Consider the following 20,611-nt stretch of genomic DNA (forward strand, 5'->3'; position numbering starts at 1 on the left):
CAAACACATTCAAACAAAGCTTTTTGAATCAAATGAAAGTCAATCACATTTAAACAAATTATTTTAGATCGAAATACAGTCAAACACATTCAAACAAATCTTTATGAATAAAAACAAAGTTAAACTCTTTCTAATAATTCTTTTTTGAATCGAATAAAAGTAAAACACATTGAAACAAAGTTTTTTGAATCAAATGAAAGTTAAATACATTCAAACAATTCTTTTAAAATAAAAAAAAAACGTAAAACACATTCAAACAAAGCTTTTTTAATCAAAAGAAAGTTAAACACATTCAAACAAAGCTTTTTGAATCAAATGAAAGTCAAATACATTCAAACAAATCTTTTTAAATCAAATGAAAGTCAAACGCATTCAAACATAGCTTTTTTAATTAAATGAAAGTCAAACACATTCAAACAAAGTTTTTGAATCAAATGAAAGTCAAGCACATTCAAATAAATCTTTTTGAATCGAAATAAAGTCAAACACATTCAAGCATAGCTTTTTGAATCATATGAAAATCAAACACGTTCAAACAAAGCTTTTTTAATTAAATGATAGTCAAACCCATTCAAACAAAGCTTTTTGAATCAAAAGAAAGTCAAACACATTTAAACAAATCTTTTTAGATCGAAATACAGTCAAACACATCCAAACAATTCTTTTTGAATCGAAAAAAAGTAAAACACATTCAAACAAAGCTTTTTGAATCAAAACAAAGTCAAACACATTCAAACAAAGTTTTTTGAATCAAATGAAAGTCAAACGCATTCAAACAAATCTTTTTAATTAAGATAAAAGTCAAACACATTCAAATTTAGCTTTTTAAATCAAATGAAAGTTAAACACATTCAAACAAATCTTTTTAAATCATATGAAAGTCAAACACATTCAAACATAGCTTTATGAATCAAATGAAAGTTAAACACATTCAAACAAAGCTTTTTGAATCAAATGAAAGTCAAATACATTTAAACAAATCATTTTAGATCGAAATACAGTCAAACTCATTCAAACAAAGCTTTATGAATCAAAAGAAAGTTAAACACATTCTAACAATTCGTTTTTAATCGAAAAAAAGTATAACACATTCTAACAAAGTTTTTGAATCAAATGAAAGTTATATACATTCAAATAATTCTTTTTGAATCTAAAAAAAGTAAAACACATTCAAACAAAGCTTTTTGAATCAAAATAAAGTAAAAAACATTCAAACAAAGCTTTTTGAATGAAATGAAAGTTAAACACATTCGAACAAATCTTTTTAAATCAAATGAAAGTCAAACATATTCAAACATAGCTTTTTGAATCAAATGAAAGTCAAACACATTCAAATTAAACTTTTTGAATCGAAAAAAAGTCAAACATATTTAAACAAAGATTTTTGAATCAAATGAAAGTCAAACACATTCTAACAAAGCTTTTTGAATCAAATGAAATTTAAACACATTCAAAAAATCTTTTTGGATCAAAATACATTCAAACACATTCAAACAAAGCTTTATGAATCAAAAGAAAGTCAAACACATTCTAACAATTCTATTTGAATCGAAAAAAGTAAAAACACATTCAAACAAAGCTTTTTTAATCAAAAGAAAGTAAAAAAACATTCAAACAAAGTTTTTGGAATCAAATGAAAGTCAAACACATTTAAACAAATCTTTTTAAATCATATGAAAGTCAAACATATTCTAACATAGCTTTTTGAATCAAATGAAAGTTAAACACATTTAAACAAACCTTTTTGAATCAAATGAAAGTCAAACACATTCAAATAAATCTTTTTGAATCGAAATAAGTTCAAACATATTCAAACAAAGTTTTTTTAATCATATGAAAGTCAAACACGTTCAAACAAAGCTTTTTGAATTAAATGAAATTCAAACCCAATTAAACAAAGCTTTTTGAATCAAATGAAAGTCATAGACATTCAAACAAATCTTTTCTGATCGAAATACTGTCAAAGACATTCAAACGTAGCTTTTTGAATCAAATGAAAGTTAAACACAAATTTAAACAAGCTTTTTGAATCAAATGAAAGTCAAACACATTAAAACAAATCTTTTTTAATCGAAATAAAGTCAAACACATTCAAATATTGCTTTTTAAATCAAATGAAAGTCAAACACATTCAAACAAATTTTTTTAAATCATATGAAAGTCAAACACATTCAAACATAGCTTTTTGAATCAAATGAAAGTCAAACACATTCAAATAAAGCTATTTGAATAAAATAAAAGTCAAACACATTTAAAAAAATCTTTTTAGATCAAAATACATTCAAACACATTCAAACAAAGCTTTATGAATCAAAAGAAAGTCAAACACATTCTAACAATTCTTTTTGAATCGAAAAATGAAAGTCAAACACATTTAAACAAATCTTTTTAGATCGAAATACAGTCAAACACATTCAAACAAAGCTTTATGAATCAAAAGAAAGTCAAACACATTCTAACAATTCTTTTTGAATCGAAAAAAAGTATAACACATTCCAACAAAGTTTTTTGAATGAAATGAAAGTTAAAATTCAAACAATTCTTTTTGAATCGAAAAAAGTAAAACACATTCAAACAAAGCTTTTTGAATCAAAAGAAAGTCAAACACATTCTAACAAAGCTTTTTGAATCAAATGAAATTTAAACACATTCAAAGAAATCTTTTTGGATCAAAATACATTCAAACACATTCAAACAAAGCTTTATGAATCAAAAGAAAGTCAAACACATTCTAACAATTCTTTTTGAATCAAAAAATGAAAGTCAAACACATTTAAACAAATCTTTTTAGATCGAAATACAGTCAAACACATTCAAACAAAGCTTTATGAATCAAAAGAAAGTCAAACACATTCTAACAATTCTTTTTGAATCGAAAAAAGTATAACACATTCGAACAAAGTTTTTTGAATGAAATGAAAGTTAAAATTCAAACAATTCTTTTTGAATCGAAAAAAGTAAAACACATTTAAACAAAGATTTTTGAATCAAATGAAAGTCAAACACATTCTAACAAAGCTTTTTGAATCAAATGAAATTTAAACACATTCAAAGAAATCTTTTTGGATCAAAATACATTCAAACACATTCAAACAAAGCTTTATGAATCAAAAGAAAGTCAAACACATTCTAACAATTCTATTTGAATCGAAAAAAGTAAAAACACATTCAAACAAAGCTTTTTTAATCAAAAGAAAGTAAAAAAACATTCAAACAAAGTTTTTGGAATCAAATGAAAGTCAAACACATTTAAACAAATCTTTTTAAATCATATGAAAGTCAAACATATTCTAACATAGCTTTTTGAATCAAATGAAAGTTAAACACATTTAAACAAACCTTTTTGAATCAAATGAAAGTCAAACACATTCAAATAAATCTTTTTGAATCGAAATAAGTTCAAACATATTCAAACAAAGTTTTTTTAATCATATGAAAGTCAAACACGTTCAAACAAAGCTTTTTGAATTAAATGAAATTCAAACCCAATTAAACAAAGCTTTTTGAATCAAATGAAAGTCATAGACATTCAAACAAATCTTTTCTGATCGAAATACTGTCAAACACATTCAAACGTAGCTTTTTGAATCAAATGAAAGTTAAACACAAATTTAAACAAGCTTTTTGAATCAAATGAAAGTCAAACACATTAAAACAAATCTTTTTTAATCGAAATAAAGTCAAACACATTCAAATATTGCTTTTTAAATCAAATGAAAGTCAAACACATTCAAACAAATTTTTTTAAATCATATGAAAGTCAAACACATTCAAACATAGCTTTTTGAATCAAATGAAAGTCAAACACATTCAAATAAAGCTATTTGAATAAAATAAAAGTCAAACACATTTAAAAAAATCTTTTTAGATCAAAATACAGTCAAACACATTCAAACAAAGCTTTATGAATCAAAAGAAAGTCAAACACATTCTAACAATTCTTTTTGAATCGAAAAATGAAAGTCAAACACATTTAAACAAATCTTTTTAGATCGAAATACAGTCAAACACATTCAAACAAAGCTTTATGAATCAAAAGAAAGTCAAACACATTCTAACAATTCTTTTTGAATCGAAAAAAAGTATAACACATTCGAACAAAGTTTTTTGAATGAAATGAAAGTTAAAATTCAAACAATTCTTTTTGAATCGAAAAAAGTAAAACACATTCAAACAAAGCTTTTTGAATCAAAAGAAAGTCAAACACATTCAAACAAAGTTTTTTGAATCAAATAAAATTCAAACACATTCAAACAAATCTTTTTAATTAAGATGAAAGTCAAACACTGATAAGTGACTTTTATGTCAGTTTTAGGGTAATTTTATGCTTATTTTCTGGTTTAGTTTCTAATAATTTCCCTAGTTTTACGCTTTGTTTCTCTCTGTTTCTTATTTCCCTTATTTGATCTCTATTTTATGTATTTTAGTAGTTTTTTTTAATAGTTTCTAGCTTATATTCTTAATTTATTTAAATTCTCTTATTTTCTATGTTTAAATTTTAAGTTTTTAGTTCTTGTTATATAATAAATTTCTAGCTTTTCTCTTTTTCTTATTTTTTTTAGTTTAGCATTTTATTTTACTTTGTTTTACTTTATTTTTATTTTTTTTTATATGTCAATCTACCCTCGTGATTGTTTTTGGTTGTAGGTGTGTTCAGGTTGATGCTCCGTTTTCATGTTCAAATCAAGTTTGGTGTTCGGGATTGAGTCATGTGTCAAATTTCACAATTCAAAACCTTCCAAGCCATCATAGTTGCTGCCACCTAAACCTTCACCACACCCTTAACTATCCTACACCACCCCAACAACCACCTCTAGCCACGCAAACACCATGCACACCAGCCAAATTGCTCCCAATTCCCCAACAAACCACAACAATTAACCACCGTCAAATAACCGCAGCACCGTCACACACTCACCAAACCACCGCCAATCTCAGCCTCCACAGCCGCCAAAACCGCCAGCAACAATCCCAATTACAGCAGCAACGCTGCCCCTGCACTCCAACCTCACGCAAACCACATTCACCAGCGCACCACCATCTCAACCACATCCACCCAACACCAACAGCAACAGTAACAAACACACGCCATAGCAACAAACACACACCATCAGAGCCCCATTTCATCCACCTCACACAACCCCACAGCCACCATAAAGCCCGAGCAACAGCCGAATTCACCAGCACCAGCAGCAACCCGCCACAATTGACCCCCAACAACCACCAACCAACCCGTATTTTGATTGCTCCCTTACAACCGCAATTGAGCTGCCACCACAATGCACCTCTCCGCGCAACAATTGCAACACCAAAACCACCGTCAGCCACCTCAAAGCCCAAATGAGAAGCCCGCAAATTCACTCAAAATCAGCCCCAATTTTCATACCCTTTAGAGCGGGCGCTCTAAGGTTCGAATCGGCCGCTCCGTTCTGGGTCTTATCTTTGTAAATTCTCACGTGATTTGCACGTGAATGGAGGTGCTCATTAATATCGAACGGTCTGATTTCAAGCTTATTGATTGATGATGATGATGAGCGGTGATGATTGAAGATGAAAATGGTTCGTGATAATTGATGAAGAGGATCAAACGGTGGTGATGATGATTCAAGAGCAGCTTAATTGAAATAGAAGAAGGTGAGGAGGCTGACGGTTAGGGGGGAAAAATGGGTTTTATTTTCTTTATTTATTTTAATTCATTTTCTATTTTTCCTTTTATTTTCTTTTCTTTATTTTCTTTTCTTTTCTTTTGGTTCTCTTTTCTTTTTCTTTTATTTAGCTTAGTAAAAATACCCATTTTTGGGGGAATTAAAAGGAGGCTCTTTTATTTTATTTTTCTTAATTAGTTTGGGAGAGCTTATCTCTCTTAGGGTTAGATTAGATAATTTTTAGAGAGAGAAAATAGATTATTGCTCAATTTTCTTCCAAGATTCAACTTTGCTCAAGTTTAAGTTTCAATCAAGCAAGAATTCAAGTTTTCATCTTTCATTAATCCTTTCTTTAGTAATCTCTTCTCCTTTCCTTTAGTTTTATTTATTTGTTTTATTGTTGTTTATTCTTGTTAATCTTATTAGTTCATCTAGTTGTTATTGATTTCATTGATTTTAATCATGTTTTGTTTTGAGTTTCTTGAGTTTATTTCTAGTTTTTATATTGTGTTTAATCTCCCTTCTCTAGGCTAAACTTTTAGCTAGGGGAAGGGGGTGGAAGATATGATTTGATATTGGATGAATGATGATGGTTGGATTGAACTTATGCCATATATTGATGAAAGATATGATTTTTATTAGCTTGGGAGTATTGTTGCACACTATTTGATGTTTTCTAGTTTAAATGCATGAAAGTGATTTGAACTAGATTAGGATCACCTCTATTTTAATGATTGCATGAGAATGAGTTATTAAAGTGAAGTTTTTATGGATTGTGCTTCTTTATTGTCTTGATTTGATTGTAACTAATAGGATGCATGAGAATGATCCTTATTAGTGTAGACCTCTTTCATTGATTTGCCTAGACTATTGCATGAGAATGAATTGTTTAGGTAGAATATTGTGTTCTTTGGCATATGTTTCATGATAATCACCATTATTCTCCTCTTTCTAATCATATTGGACACCCCCGTATCCCTAGCGTCATTTTTCTATTGATTTTAATCACTATTTTCTTGCTTATTTGTAGTTTTAGTGTTCTTAATCAACAAAACCAACAAAAGCAATTCCCTTTTCACTCTTGCATTAGTGATATTTGATGTTGAATTAGTGTGCTTCCCTAGTGGTTCGACCCTTTACTTGCCACTAACTAGTTTAGCGTAGGTTTAGGTATTATAAATGATTAATTTGGTTAGGGTAGTAGCTTAACGACCTATCTATCCCGTGATCAATTTTTGGCGCCGTTGCAGGGGAAGCGGCTTGTTTAGCGTCTATTTTTGCTATTGTTAGAGTCATTTTATTTGCTTTCCTTTCTTTTATTTTGCTTGTTTAATCCTACTTGTCATTGATAATCGTGTGCTTAGCTTTGTTGTATTCAAAGTGAGATATGGCAAGACAAGAGGATGACCTTCTTTTTAGGGAGTCTGGAAACCCGGAAATCTATGAGCTCACGAGTGGTATACTTCTCCCGACCACCAAGACTAATTTCACAATCCATCCACAATATGCTAGGATGGTGCAAATTGAGCAATTTTCCGGAGGCGTAAGTGAAGACCCCATTGAGCATTTGGACCGATTCCTTGAGTTGTGTGCAATGATGCAAACAAATGAAGTGAGCCAAGATTACATTCGTATGCATCTCTTTCGGCAATCTCTCACCGGAAGAGCAAAGAAATCGCTCAAGCTTTTGAAGCCCAACTCTCTCACCACATGGAAGGAAGTTGCAAAGGCCTTTCTCAAGAGGTTCATTTCCGATGAGCAAACCTCAAAAATGAGGAGGAAGATAGCTTCCTTTGAGCAGGAACCGGATGAAACTCTTGGGGAAGCATGGGAAAGGTTTAAGGATTTAATTAGAGCATGTCCTCATCATGAATTCAACCGTAATTTGCTCATGAGATTCTTTTATGATGGCTTGGAGCCAATATAGAGGATCCATCTAGATGTGGGTGCCGATGGCCAATTGATTAAGATCCCTCAAAGCCAAGTTGAAGCTACAATTGAAGAAGTGGCTACTAGCTATTCTTGGGGAGGCCAAAGAAGGTCCCAAGGGAAGCAAGGAGATCTTTATGAGATGGAGAAAGTCGGCCAACTTCAGCACATAGTTGAGCTATTGAATGAAGGTCTTTCCAAGTTGAATTCAAGTGTTGGTTTGCGTTCAAAACCTTCACAGATCATTAATTTCTCATGCGCTCGTTGTGGTGGGACGGATCATGATGCATCCTATCGTAGAGAATTCAATCTCAAGCATGGTGAAGTTTTGACATTGAGGGAAAAAGAGTTTGTAACCCAAGCTCAATCCCAACAACTTCAACAACATCCAAGGCAAGAAAACTCTTACCCCCAAGATGGACCTCTCTTCAATCCACCAAATGAGGGAAAAAAAGTTTGTAACCCACGATCAAACACATTCAAACATAGCTTTTTAAATCGAATGAAAGTCAAACACATTCAAACAAAACTTTTTAAATCATATGAAATTCAAACACATTCAATAGCTTTTTGAATCAAATGAAAGTCAAACACATTCAAACAAAGCTTTTTGAATCAAATGAAAGTCAAACACATTTAAACAAATCATTTTAGATCGAAATACAGTCAAACACATTCAAACAAAGCTTTATGAATCAAAAGAAAGTCAAACACATTCTAACAATTCTTTTTGAATCGAAAAAAAGTATAACACATTCAAACAAAGTTTTTTGAATCAAATGAAAGCTAAATACATTCAAACAATTCTTTTAAAATCGAAAAAAAGTAAAACACATTCAAACAAAGCTTTTTGAATCAAAATAAAGTCAAACACATTCAAACAAGTTTTTTGAATCAAATGAAAGTCAAACACATTCAAACAAATCTTTTTAAATCAAATGAAAGTCAAACACATTCAAACAAATCTTTTTAAATCATATGAAAGTCAAAAACATTCAAACATAGCTTTTTGAATCAAATGAAAGTCAAACACATTCAAATAAATTTTTTTGAATCGAAATAAAGTCAAACACATTCAAACAAAGCTTTTTGAAACAAATGAAAGTCAAACACATTCAAACAAAGCTTTTTAAATCAAATGAAATTTAAACACATTTAAGGAAATCTTTTTAGATCGAAATACAGTCAAACACATTCAAACAAAGCTTTATGAATCAAAAGAAAGTCAAACACATTCTAACAATTATTTTTTGAATCGAAAAAAAGTATAACACATTAAAACAAAGTTTTTTGAATGAAATGAAAGTTAAATACAATCACAAAATTCTTTTTGAATTGAAAAAAAGTAAAACACATTCAAACAAAGCTTTTTGAATCAAAAGAAAGTCAAACACATTCAAACAAAGCTTTTTGAATCAAATAAAAGTCAAACACATTCAAACAAATCTTTTTAAATCAGATGATTGTCAAACACATTCAAACATAGCTTTTTGAATCAAACGAAAGTCAAACACATTCAAACAAAGCTTTTTGAATAAAATGAAAGTCAAACACATTCAAATAAATCTTTTTGGATCGAAGAAAAAATTCAAACACATTCAAACAAAGCTTTTTGAATCTAATGAAAGTCAAACACATTCAAACAAAGCTTTTTGAATCAAATGAAATTTAAACACATTCAAAGAAATCTTTTTAAATCGAAATACATTCAAACACATTCAAACAAAGCTTTATGAATCAAAAGAAAGTCAAACACATTCAAACAATTCTTTTTGAATCGAAAAAAAGTAAAAACACATTCAAACAAAGCTTTTTAAATCAAAAGAAAGTCAAACACATTCAAACAAAGCTTTTTAAATCAAAAGAAAGTCAAACACATTCAAACAAAGTTTTTTGAATCAAATGAAAGTCAAAAACATTTAAACAAATCTTTTTAAATTAGATGAAAGTGAAACACATTCAAATATAGTTTTTTGAATCAAATGAAAGTCAAACACATTCTAACAAAGCTTTTTAGATCGAAATACAGTCAAACACATTCAAACAAAGCATTATGAATCAAAAGAAAGTCAAACACATTCTAACAATTATTTTTAAATCGAAAAAAGTAAAACATATTCAAACAAAGTTTTTTGAATTCAAAGAAAGTCAAACACATTCAAACAAAGTTTTTTGATTCAAATGAAAGTCAAACACATTCAAACAAATATTTTAAAATCAAATTAATTTCAAACACATTCAAACATAACTTTTTGAATCAAATGAAAGTCAAACACAATCAAACAAAGCTTTTTGAATCAAATGAAAGTCAAATACATTCAAACATATCTTTTTTAATCAGATTAAAGTCAAACACATTCAAATATAGCTTTTTAAATCAGATGAAAGTCAAACACATTCAAACGAAGCTTTATAGATCGAAATACAGTCAAACACATCCAAACAAAGCTTTATGAATCAAAAGAAAGTCAAACACATTCTAACAATTCTTTTTAAATCGAAAACAAGTAAAAGACATTCAAACAAAGTTTTTTAAATTAAAAGAAAGTCAAACACATTCAAACAAAGTTTGTGATTCAAATGAAAGTCAAACACATTCAAACAAATCTTTTTAAATCAAATGAAAGACAAACACATTCAAACATAGCTTTTTAAATCAAATGAAAGTCAAACACATTCAAACAAAGCTTTTTGAATCAAATGAAAGTCAAATACATTCCAACAAAGCTTTTAAAATTTAATGAAAGTCAAACACATTCAAAAAATTCTTTTTAAATCGAAATAAAGTAAACCAAATTCAAACAAAGCTTTTTGAATCAAAAGAAAGTCAAACACATTCAAACAAGCTTTTTGAATCAAATGAAACTCAAACACATTCTAACAAATCTTTGAAAATCAAATGAAAGTCAAACACAAACAACATATCTTTTTGAATCAAATGAAAGTCAAACACATTCAAACAAATCTTTTAGAATCGAAATAAAGTCAAACACATTCAAACAAAGCTTTTTGAATCAAATGAAAGTCAAACACATTTAAACAAAGCTTTTTGAATCAAATGAAAGTTAAACACATTCAAAGATAGCTTTTTGAATCAAATGAAAGTCAAACAAATTTTGAACAAAGCTTTTTGAATCAAATAAAAGTCAAACACATTTAAACAAGCTTTTTGAATCAAATGAAAGTCAAACACATTTAAACAAATCTTTCAAAATCAAATGAAAGTCAAACACAAACAACATAGCTTTTTGAATCAAATGAAAGTCAAACACATTCAAACAAAGTTTTATGAATCAAATGAAAGTCAAACACATTCAAACAAATCTTTTTGGATTGAAATACAGTCAAACACATTCAAACATAGCTTTTTGAATCAAATGAATGTCAAATACATTCAAACAAAGCTTTTTGAATCAATTGATAATTAAACACATTCAAATAAATCTTTTTGAATCGAATGAAAGTCAAACGCATTCAAACAAAACTTTTTAGAATGAAATTTAGTCAAACAAATTCAAACAAAGCTTTATGAATCAAAAGAAAGTCAAACATATTTTAAAAAAGCTTTTTGAATCAAAAGAAAGTCAAACACATTCAAACAATTCTATTTGAATCGAAAAAAAAGTAAAAATACATTCAAACAAAGGTTTTTGAATCAAAAGAAAGTCAAACACATTCAAACAAACTTTTTTGAATCAAATGAAAGTCAAACACATTAAACAAATCTTTTTAAATTAGATGAAAGTCAAACACATTCAAATATAGTTTTTTGAATCAAATGAAAGCCAAACACATTTAAACAAAGCTTTTTGAATCAAATGAAAGTCAAACACATTCAAATAAATCTTTTTGAATCAAAATAAAGTCAAAAACATTCAAACAAAGCTTTTTGAATTAAATGAAAGTATAACACTTTCTAACAAAGCTTTTTGAATCAAATGAAAGTCAAACACATTCAAACAAATCTTTTTAGATCGAAATTCAGTCAAACACATTCTGTTTTGGGTGTTTTTGTCCCTTGGGAGAATTACGTCACGAAGTCTGATTAGGCTGAGCTGTACCTGCAAGAAAATGGAGACCCCGGGTGGTGGGAGCTCCGCCTCAGACGATCAAGTTAGTAACTTGAAACAGAATAAAGAGAATGGAAATTTGGGTGGGTATCTGCTCGGATTCCAAGCTCAGGTCTTTCTCTGATGTAAGAGAATAAGGGTGTAATAAATGATTCAATGTGTCCCCAAAATGGGGAAATATCTCCCTATTTATAGGGGCGTTGGAAAATGTGCCCCTGCCTAGGTCACTTGACCTAGATTCTAGTGGGCTGCGCCGTTTTACGGCGCTCCTAGGAGTTTGGGCCTTTGAAAGCCGCCATTTCAGAAAACATATCTGAGGGCGCCAAGTGTCAAGAGGATGTTGAGCCACATGGGCCATCCCGAGCTCGACACGTGGCGACCTCTCATTGGTCCACGTGTCTAGGGTAAAAATACCCTAAACATTTGCCCCTTACAGGTCGCACGTGCATGTCACGTGGGGCTTGTGACACGTGTCCACTTTTCATAGGTGAACAGTAACGGGTAAAATTTTGAATTTCAAATCAAAATTTTCCCCCCACTTTTACTTTCTATAAATAGAAAGTTACCCCCCCTCCTTTTCACACCTTACGTTCATATTGACTTTTTAGAGAGAGAAAAAGAGATTTCTAGAGAGAGTTTTCTCTGCTCCCGCCTGCATAACAGCAAGTTTTAAGCTTCCGAGTGCTAGCAGTACATCACCCGGTTCACCGGCTGAAGCGGTTTTCAGATTTTCCAGAGTCAAAGCAAGGTAACCGCCTGTACCATTTTAGCTTTTCTCCCCTTCAATTTACATACCATTTTTTTTGCCTGTATGCCCGGCTTCTTTTAGAAAATAGAAAATATAAATGAGTTCCCAATCCACCCACTCGGCACTGCCTAGGACACTCAGCTGATCCCCCGGAACGGCTGAGTCTAGAAAATGGGGTGCCTCTTCTGGACAGTCAGAACCAATATGCTCATCTCCGAATTCCTCCCTCTCTGTGTCTGTGCAGGACACAATGGCCAGAACGAAACAAACGGCCAGGTGGTCTAAAAGCCGGCGCACCATGAGAGTGTCAGCCGATGAGGTTTTCCCGGAAGGGGATCCGAGGAATTGGGAGGAGAGCGGATCTGACGAAGAGGCTCCCTCTACCTCCGGGAGCTCTGGAGTAAGAGAGGCGGACGGCGAAGGAGCCGCCTCCTCAAATGAAGCCGGCGACGCTGAAGCCGGCTAGGGATCAAGGACGGAATGTTCCGGCTTTGACCAGGGAGATTTTGCGGCTGACTATCAGCAGCCGCCCAAAGTTGCCGACCATCCCAACCCCAAAAGAACCCGGATGCTGCCGAGTAACATTGCCCTTCTTAATAGCGGGTTCAGGGCTTTTAAAGAGAAACATCCATTTGGAAGGGGTTGGGAAGTTATTGTCCCTCCGGCTGATGCTGTGATGGTCTGGGGGGACGACATTGACCACGCAGATGACTACTTCATCTGCTATGAGGCGGTTATAGAAGCCGGACTCCGGTTCCCCCTCCACCCCGGGATTAGGAAAATCCTCAAGGGTTATGATTTGGGAGTTTGGCAACTCACCCCTAATTCGTGGGTGAACATATTAAGTTACATCGCCGCTTACGAGTTCCAAAACTTGAACCCCAGCTTTTCCGCCTTCGCTCATATGCACTACCTGAGCAAGGCCCTAGGCGGCCATGGGGCATGGTATACGCTGACTACCTTGCCCCAATATCTAATGACTTTGGACAAAGTGTCCAAGTGGTCCGGGTGGAAGGACAAGTTCTATTTGATTTCCTCTCCAACCCTAAGACACAACCGGACATTGCGCCGGTACAATACTGAGCCGGCTCTTCTTGGACGTAAATGCCCTCTCCCGGCACTATCTACTAAAGCCCGGGAGCAAATCATGGAGCCGGGATTTTTTGAAACCACAACTGAGCCCATGGGGGATGGGACTCACATTATTGTTCCCAAGAACTGGATCCCCCATCCGGACTTCTTCAAAGATGAATGCTTCTTGTCCGCCTGCGGACTGAGTACGATGTTTCCTAGGGGTAGAATACTTCTCATCCGGAATGATTGTCATTTTATTCTTATTGCAAACTTGCCTTGATTCTTTCTAACCTTAAAATTCTTGTTTTTGCAGAAGAAGCCCTGAGGATGGTTGACCAGGATAAGACTCCTGCTAAATCTGCGGCGCAACTGCGCAAGGAGGCGACCCTTGTCAAAAAGGCAGCCGTCGAGGCTAAAGACACGAAGAAAGGCGGGGTAAGACCGCCTGACTTTATGTTTGCATTTTTATTTATTATTATTTTTTTTATATATATACCGGTTGGGTATACTTATATTTTGCTTCTTTCTCAGGAGTCCGCCAAAAGAATCCCTCGATCATTCTCCAAGCTTCTCAAAAGGCAGGGAGATGATCTAGAGAAGACTCCGGCTGCCAAAGCCGCAAGGAAGGATCCCCCCCAGAAGCAATGTTCTGCCCAATCCGGTCGTCCAACGACTGGGGGAAAATCCTTTGCTGTTCTGAAGAAACTGAGTGAAAGCTCAGAACAGTAGAAAGCGCCGGAAGCCTCTACGGCATCGAAAGGTGGCGAGCCACCTAAGGTTGCAGGCGGTGCGGCAACCACTAGGGAGGAGAACAAGCCGAAGACCCATCCGGAAGTTCACGGTAAGGAACAAACTGAAATACCTTGGCCACTTGATTTTATGAGAATCAAGACTAAGGTTGATTCTTCAAAAGGGTCAGTCAGCAGCCGGCAACGGATGAATGCCAGCTAGGCTGCTTCTATCTCACAAAGAACTACTTTTGATGCAGATCTGACTCCTGACCTTCCGGATCTCGCAGGCTTCGCGAAGTGGATGGTGAGGACCCTCACCCGGTCTGAGAAGGCCTCCATACCTGATCTGCAGGTCGTGGACTTCGACCGGATAATGGGCTCTCTGGCTGAGGTACATAATTCCTCTATCTTGATGTCTTTAATCTTTATTTTGACTAAGTAACTCATAAACCGGCTGTTATTGACTTAGGCTATGGTGAGAGTGGACAATCTCCGGGGTCCCTTCAGGCGGAAGCAAGAAGAGGTAAATGACGCCAAACAGAGGGCCCTAGAAAACCTCAACTTTGCTGAACATTCTGATTATATGTGTAATTTAAAGATTAAAGCAGTAGAGTTGAAACAGGAGGAGTTGATCCGGAATTTGACGGCTGCAAACGATGAAGCTAACAGCCGGGCTGATGACCTTGATAAGCAGCTGAAAGATGCCAAATCTGATCTCAAGGCATTAGAAGATGCTGAGAAGGAGAATACCCAACTCCGGATTGACAATGACCGCCTGAGGCTTGAGCTCATGACCCAGCGCAACAAGCAGTCGGATGAGCTGGCCCGGGAGCAGACCTGGCTGACTGAGGAGAATGAACGGGACAACTTGGCCCGGCTGAAGATCACATGGGGCCTCCTCTACCCAGAAATAGACTTTGAGGTCTATAAGCTGAGGTATGATTACGCCACTGAGGTGTATGATGCCCAGCAACTGGGTGATGCTCCTCCGCCTCGCTTCCAAGACTGGGCTGCTGAGCAGGGATATGAAGTCTCTGATGATGAGGAGCCGGCGGATGATCATCAAGAGGGCCAAGCCAACCAAACTCAGCCGGAGAAGACTGCGCCTCAGCCTTAGGCGAGCCTCCCACCTTTCTGCGGCAGTATGCCAATCAATGTTATTTACCGGCTTGCATGCCGTGTTTTGTTGTATCTTTTTACCAACCATGGGGTTGGGTTAACATTTTTACTTTCTTTCCTCACCGGATGTGTCCGGTTAACAATTATTCTGGCCTTTGTGCCATTTCAAATATAAATGAAGTATTTCGACTCAGTCGGATTTTATATATGTCTGTTTTCAATTTGAATTTTTCATGTGTATGCAATTCTTTAGTATTTTGCCTAACTTAAAAAAGCATGCGGCAATTTGCAACCCGGGTGCTCTTGCCCCTGGGCGGCTGTGTGGTTGGTTTTATGTCAAGCTGATTGATTGGCTTGAAAACACTTGATACTTGGAGAAGTATGGAGTGTTTTTAGGCCAATCAATCACAATGGTGATTGCCCCAAACCAAGTGCACAGCCGACCATTAAAACGGGTGCTTTGAGCTTCTTACCCAGGCGGTTATATTCCGTCTGGGGTTAACGCGTAGCCATTACACAACCCTTTGCCCCAATAGGGGAAGTGAGTGCAACTTTGGAATAAATAACCCAAGTAAGAATTTCTATCGATGACCGACTGATGCCTGTGGGCATCCGGTATCTGGAAACTTATTCGTTCTTCATAGGTTATTTTGGTCAGACAGCTATGAGTTAGCCAACTTGGTCGTTCAATTTTTGCCGTCTGCATGGGTACGTAGAACCGACAAATAGTCTGTTCTCTGCGACGATTGCACCCGGAGGGGTGTCGCCGGACGCCTTTGTCCATGCTGGGACAGGCGATTTTATAAAATGAGCAACCATCCGGCTATTTTAGCCTCTGGTCTTGTTTGGGACCGGTTGTATAGCCACTAAACATTTTTGTGCTTAGTTTTTAGTCAGTATTGAATTTACACTAAGTATCAAACTTAGTTTTTTAAACAAGTGGGTCAGTCTGGGTATTACCCAGGCAGATAATCAGGCAGTTTAATAAACAAAGTATCAAACTTAAATAAATAAGGGATCCGAGTAGTACCCAGGCGGTCCAATGAATATAACCTTTACTAAGTGTCAAACTCAGTTAGGTAAGGAAGAATCCGCCTGGGTATTACCCGGATGGATAGTTAAACAATAACTCGATTTTGCAAACAAAGTCTGAATCTTCATTAATTGACTCACTGTTTACAAAAAGTTTACAATCTTAGAAGTAGTACTTTTTTAGGTTGTCTACATTCCAAGTTCTAGGCAGACGCCTGCCGTCTGGGGTTTCCAGGTGGAAGGTGCCATCCCTTACTTCTTCATAGATCCGGTAGGGGACTTCCCAATTTGGAGTTAGCTTTCCCAGCTCATTGGCCCTACCGGTTGCCTCCATTTTTCGTAACACTAAGTCGTCTACTTTCAAAGGACGCTTGTGTACTTTTTTGTTGTAGGCTCTAGTCATTCTCAGACGGTAAATCTCATGACGCAAGGCGGCATTGCCCTTGCGTTCTGGGAGTGAATCCAATGTCAGGCGCATTGCTTCCCAGTTTGCCTCTTCATCATACAGCATGACTCTGAGAGTCGGCTCGTAATGTTCGATGGGCAAGACGGCTTCAGCACCGTAAACCATGAGAAATGGGGTTTCACCGGTTGCCCCTTTCGCGGTTGTCCGGATGGCCCACAGGACATGGATTAATTCTTCTGCCCATAAGCCACTGACTCTTTCTATTTTCTTTTTAATGCCGTCTGAGATGAGTTTGTTGAAGGCTTCAACTTGGTCGTTTGCTTGGGGCCGGCCAACAGATGCAAAATAGCTTGAGATCCCCTGATCTCCCAACCAAGTTTTTAGCTAAGGCGTCTCAAACTGAGGACCATTATCAAACACCATAGACATAGGTACCCCATACCGGGTGATGATGTTCTTCCAAATGAAGGAAATTACGTCTGAGGTCTTGATGTTTTTAACCGCCTCAACCTCCACCCACTTGGTGAAATAGTCCACAGCCACCAAGATGTAATGCTTTCCGCCTGGAGCAGGCGTGTAAGGATCTAGAATGTCCATACCCCATTTTGCAAACGGGATTGGGTTGTGGATGGCCGTCAGATCAGTAGCCGGACGGTGAATGAGTTTACCAAACTTTTGGCACTTGTCACATTTCTTCACCAATTCCTTGGCGTCTGCCTCAAGAGTGGGCCAAAAGTAATGTCGTCTGGCTCTGACGGCTAGGGACCTGCCGCCTATATGAGAGGCGCAGAATCCCGAGTGCAAGTCTTCGAGAACTTCCTTCCCCTTTTCCGGGGTGACACACTTCAACAGGGGCTTAAAAAATCCTGCCTTGAAGAGTTCTCCATTTTTCAACTCGAAGCTTGCAGCTCGCTTCTTCAGGACGGCTGCTTCCTGTGGTGAATCAGGAAGTGTGCCGTTTGAAAGATAGGCCCGGATGGCATCCATCCAGGTGGAGCTTCGGTCTAAGGTTCCAATGGGCTCTTCATGTATGCTTCTCTTTTCAAGAACTTCCCAAAAGACCGACCGAGGGGTATCACAGCAGGCGGATGAAGCCAATTTGGACAAGGCATCCGCCTGGTTGTTATCTGACCTGGGCACTTGATTCAGACGGAATTCCTCAAGTACCCCAGTCTCTTCCTTGACTGTCTGAAGATATTTGATCATAGCCGGATGAGTTGCCTCATATGCTCCTTCATACTGGCTAACGACCAACTGTGAATCAGAATAGGCGTCAATCTTTGTTGCCCCTGCTGCCTTACACATGCGGATTCCGGCTAGCAGGGCTTCATATTCCGCCTCATTATTTGAGGCTTGAAACTTAAACCGCAGTGCATATTCAAATTTGTCCCCCTCTGGGGACTCATATATAATTCCTGCACCACAATCGTTCTTTGTTGAGCTTCCGTCTACATACACTTTCCAAACCTGGTCAGAATTGTCCGGTTGCACCGGTCGGGTCATTTCCACAATAAAGTCGGCAAACGCTTGACCTTTCACTGCTTTTCTAGGTTCAAAAGTGATTTCAAGACTTTGCATTTCAATAGCCCATTTCAGCATTCTTCCGGATGACTCCAAAGTAGACATTGGCAGCTTGAGGGGCTGGTCGGTGTAGATTACCACCGGATGAGCCAGGAAGTATGGCTTCAATTTCTTGAAAGCCATATACAGAGCAAGGCCAAAATTTTCTACCATGGGGTACCGGAGCTCAGTATTTTTTAAGACATGGCTAATGAAATAGACCGGAAGCTGAACACCGTCTCTCTCAGCAAGGAGAACGGCACTGAGAGCATGATCTGAGACGGCTAAGTATATGTATAACACCTCCCTAGGCAATGGACTAACAAGTCTTGGCAAAGAGTGGAGGTGTTCTTTCAGCCGTTGAAAGGCCGCCTCGGCCTCATCTCCCCATTCGAACCTGGTCTTCTTCCTGATTGCTTGGAAGAAATAAAGGCATTTGTCGCCTGACCGGCTGAGGAATCTCCCCAGAGCAGCCAGGCAACCGGTTAGTCTCTGTGCTTCCTTGACAGTGCGGGGTGACTTCATGTCAATCACCGCCTGTATCTTCTCAGGGTTAGCCTCTATCCCCCTTTGATCAATCAGGAATCCGAGAAACTTCCCAGACTCAACACCAAAGACGCATTTCTTAGGATTTAACATGACCTTATGCCGCCTGAGTGTGGTGAAGGTTTCTCGGAGATCAGCAAGGTGATCCGCCTGCTGTTTGGATTTGACTATCATGTCATCAATGTATGCCTCTACATTCCTCCCAATTTGATTAACAAAGACAGTATTAATCATTCGTTGGAACATAGCCGACACATTTTTTAAGTCAAACGGCATCACCGTGTAACTGAATAGCCCCTGATCAGTGACGAAGGCCGTCTTTTCTTGATCTTTCTTCCACAGGGGTATCTGATGGAAGCCGGAGTAGGCATCCATAAAACTCATCAAGGCGTGACCGGCTGTAGAGTCGACCAGACTGTCGATCTTCGAAAGCGGATAACTGTCCTTAGGACACGCCCTGTTGAGGTCTGTGTAATCAACACACATGCGCCAGGTCCCATTCGGTTTCTTAACAAGGACCACATTGGCCACCCAGTCGGGAAAATTACAAGGCCGAATGAACCTGGCGTCTAGCAGCTTTTTGACTTCGGCAGCTGCCGCCTGACTTCTTTCCTCGCCGTGGTTTCTTTTCTTTTGCCGAATGGGCTTCTTTTTGGGGTCCACGGCGAGTTTGTGGACAGCAAGATCCGGGCTGACGCCTGACATCTCTTCCACTTCAAAGGCAAAAATGTCTTTGAATTCCTTCAGCAGAAGGTGCAAGCTTGCACCCAAGGTAGCATGAGCAACCGTCCCAACCTTAACAGTATGTTCTGGACGGCTGTCATCCAGAATGAGATCAATGCTTTCGCCAGCCGGTTGGGGACGGAGCTCATCTGACCGTTCACCGGCCCGTGATTGCTATTTTTTCTCTTTTTTCACCTCCACCAGCAGAGGTGCTTTTCTTTTCTTTCCGGCTGCTGGTGGGGCAGGAGCTGGGTCGGCATCCTTGACATTGTCAAGGTCTATGGGTTCCTGACCGCCTGGGGCCACGGTATCTCGGACGGTTGAGAGATAACACTCTCGGGCCGTCTTCTGATCCCCATTCAGGGAACCCACAGTGCCGTTATCCCTCTCATACTTGATGAGCATGAGAGATGGGATGATTACTGCCTTGGCTACGTTAAGAGTTGGCCGGCCAAGGATGATGTTGTAGGTAGTTAACTCCTCAACGACCAAGAATCTGACGACAATATGTTGTCCCTGGCCTTTCTCCCCCAGTCGGATGGGTAAGTCAATTCTACTGGCTGGGTAGACCATCCCACCCCCAAAACCAACCAAGGGGTGGGTGACCGGGTGCATGCTGCTGACATTGTATTTCAGCTTTTGCAGGCACCGGAGGCTGATGATGTCTGATGAGCTTCCGGTGTCTATAAGGATCCGTCCAACCAGCTGGTTGGCAACCTTACATTCAATGACCACCGGGTCATCATGAGGGCGGCGGACGCTGCCCCTATCCTTCTCAGTGATCAAGACGTCTGGGAAGGAAGAGCTGGCAGACGCCTGCTCATCATCATCTTTGTCCATCTTTCGAAGATGGCTCTTGGTGCCCCGGATGGTAGGGCCACCACATGAGAACCCGCCTGCTATAGTGTAGACCAGCTCCTTGTCGGTATCCGAGCTACTAGCAGGCTGGGGGGTAGTCTTGGAGGACTGACCCTTGTTTTTCTTTTTTGCCCCGGCTGGGGACTTAGAAATGTAGGACTTCAACAGCC

The 20,611-nt window shown here is 37.3% G+C and overlaps 1 non-coding gene across 1 annotated transcript; it reads right to left on the minus strand.

Moving 5' to 3' along the window:
- Positions 1-7,413: 7,413 nt before the first annotated feature.
- Positions 7,414-7,520, minus strand: LOC145608387 (small nucleolar RNA R71). Its single transcript, XR_014105800.1, has one exon. It is a non-coding gene; the product is annotated as a small nucleolar RNA R71 (small nucleolar RNA).
- Between the last annotated feature and the right edge of the window lie 13,091 nt (positions 7,521-20,611).

This window comes from Chenopodium album, chromosome 2 (genome assembly GCF_948465745.1).
Source record: "Chenopodium album chromosome 2, dcCheAlbu1.1, whole genome shotgun sequence".
Classification (NCBI taxonomy): Eukaryota; Viridiplantae; Streptophyta; class Magnoliopsida; order Caryophyllales; family Amaranthaceae; genus Chenopodium; species Chenopodium album.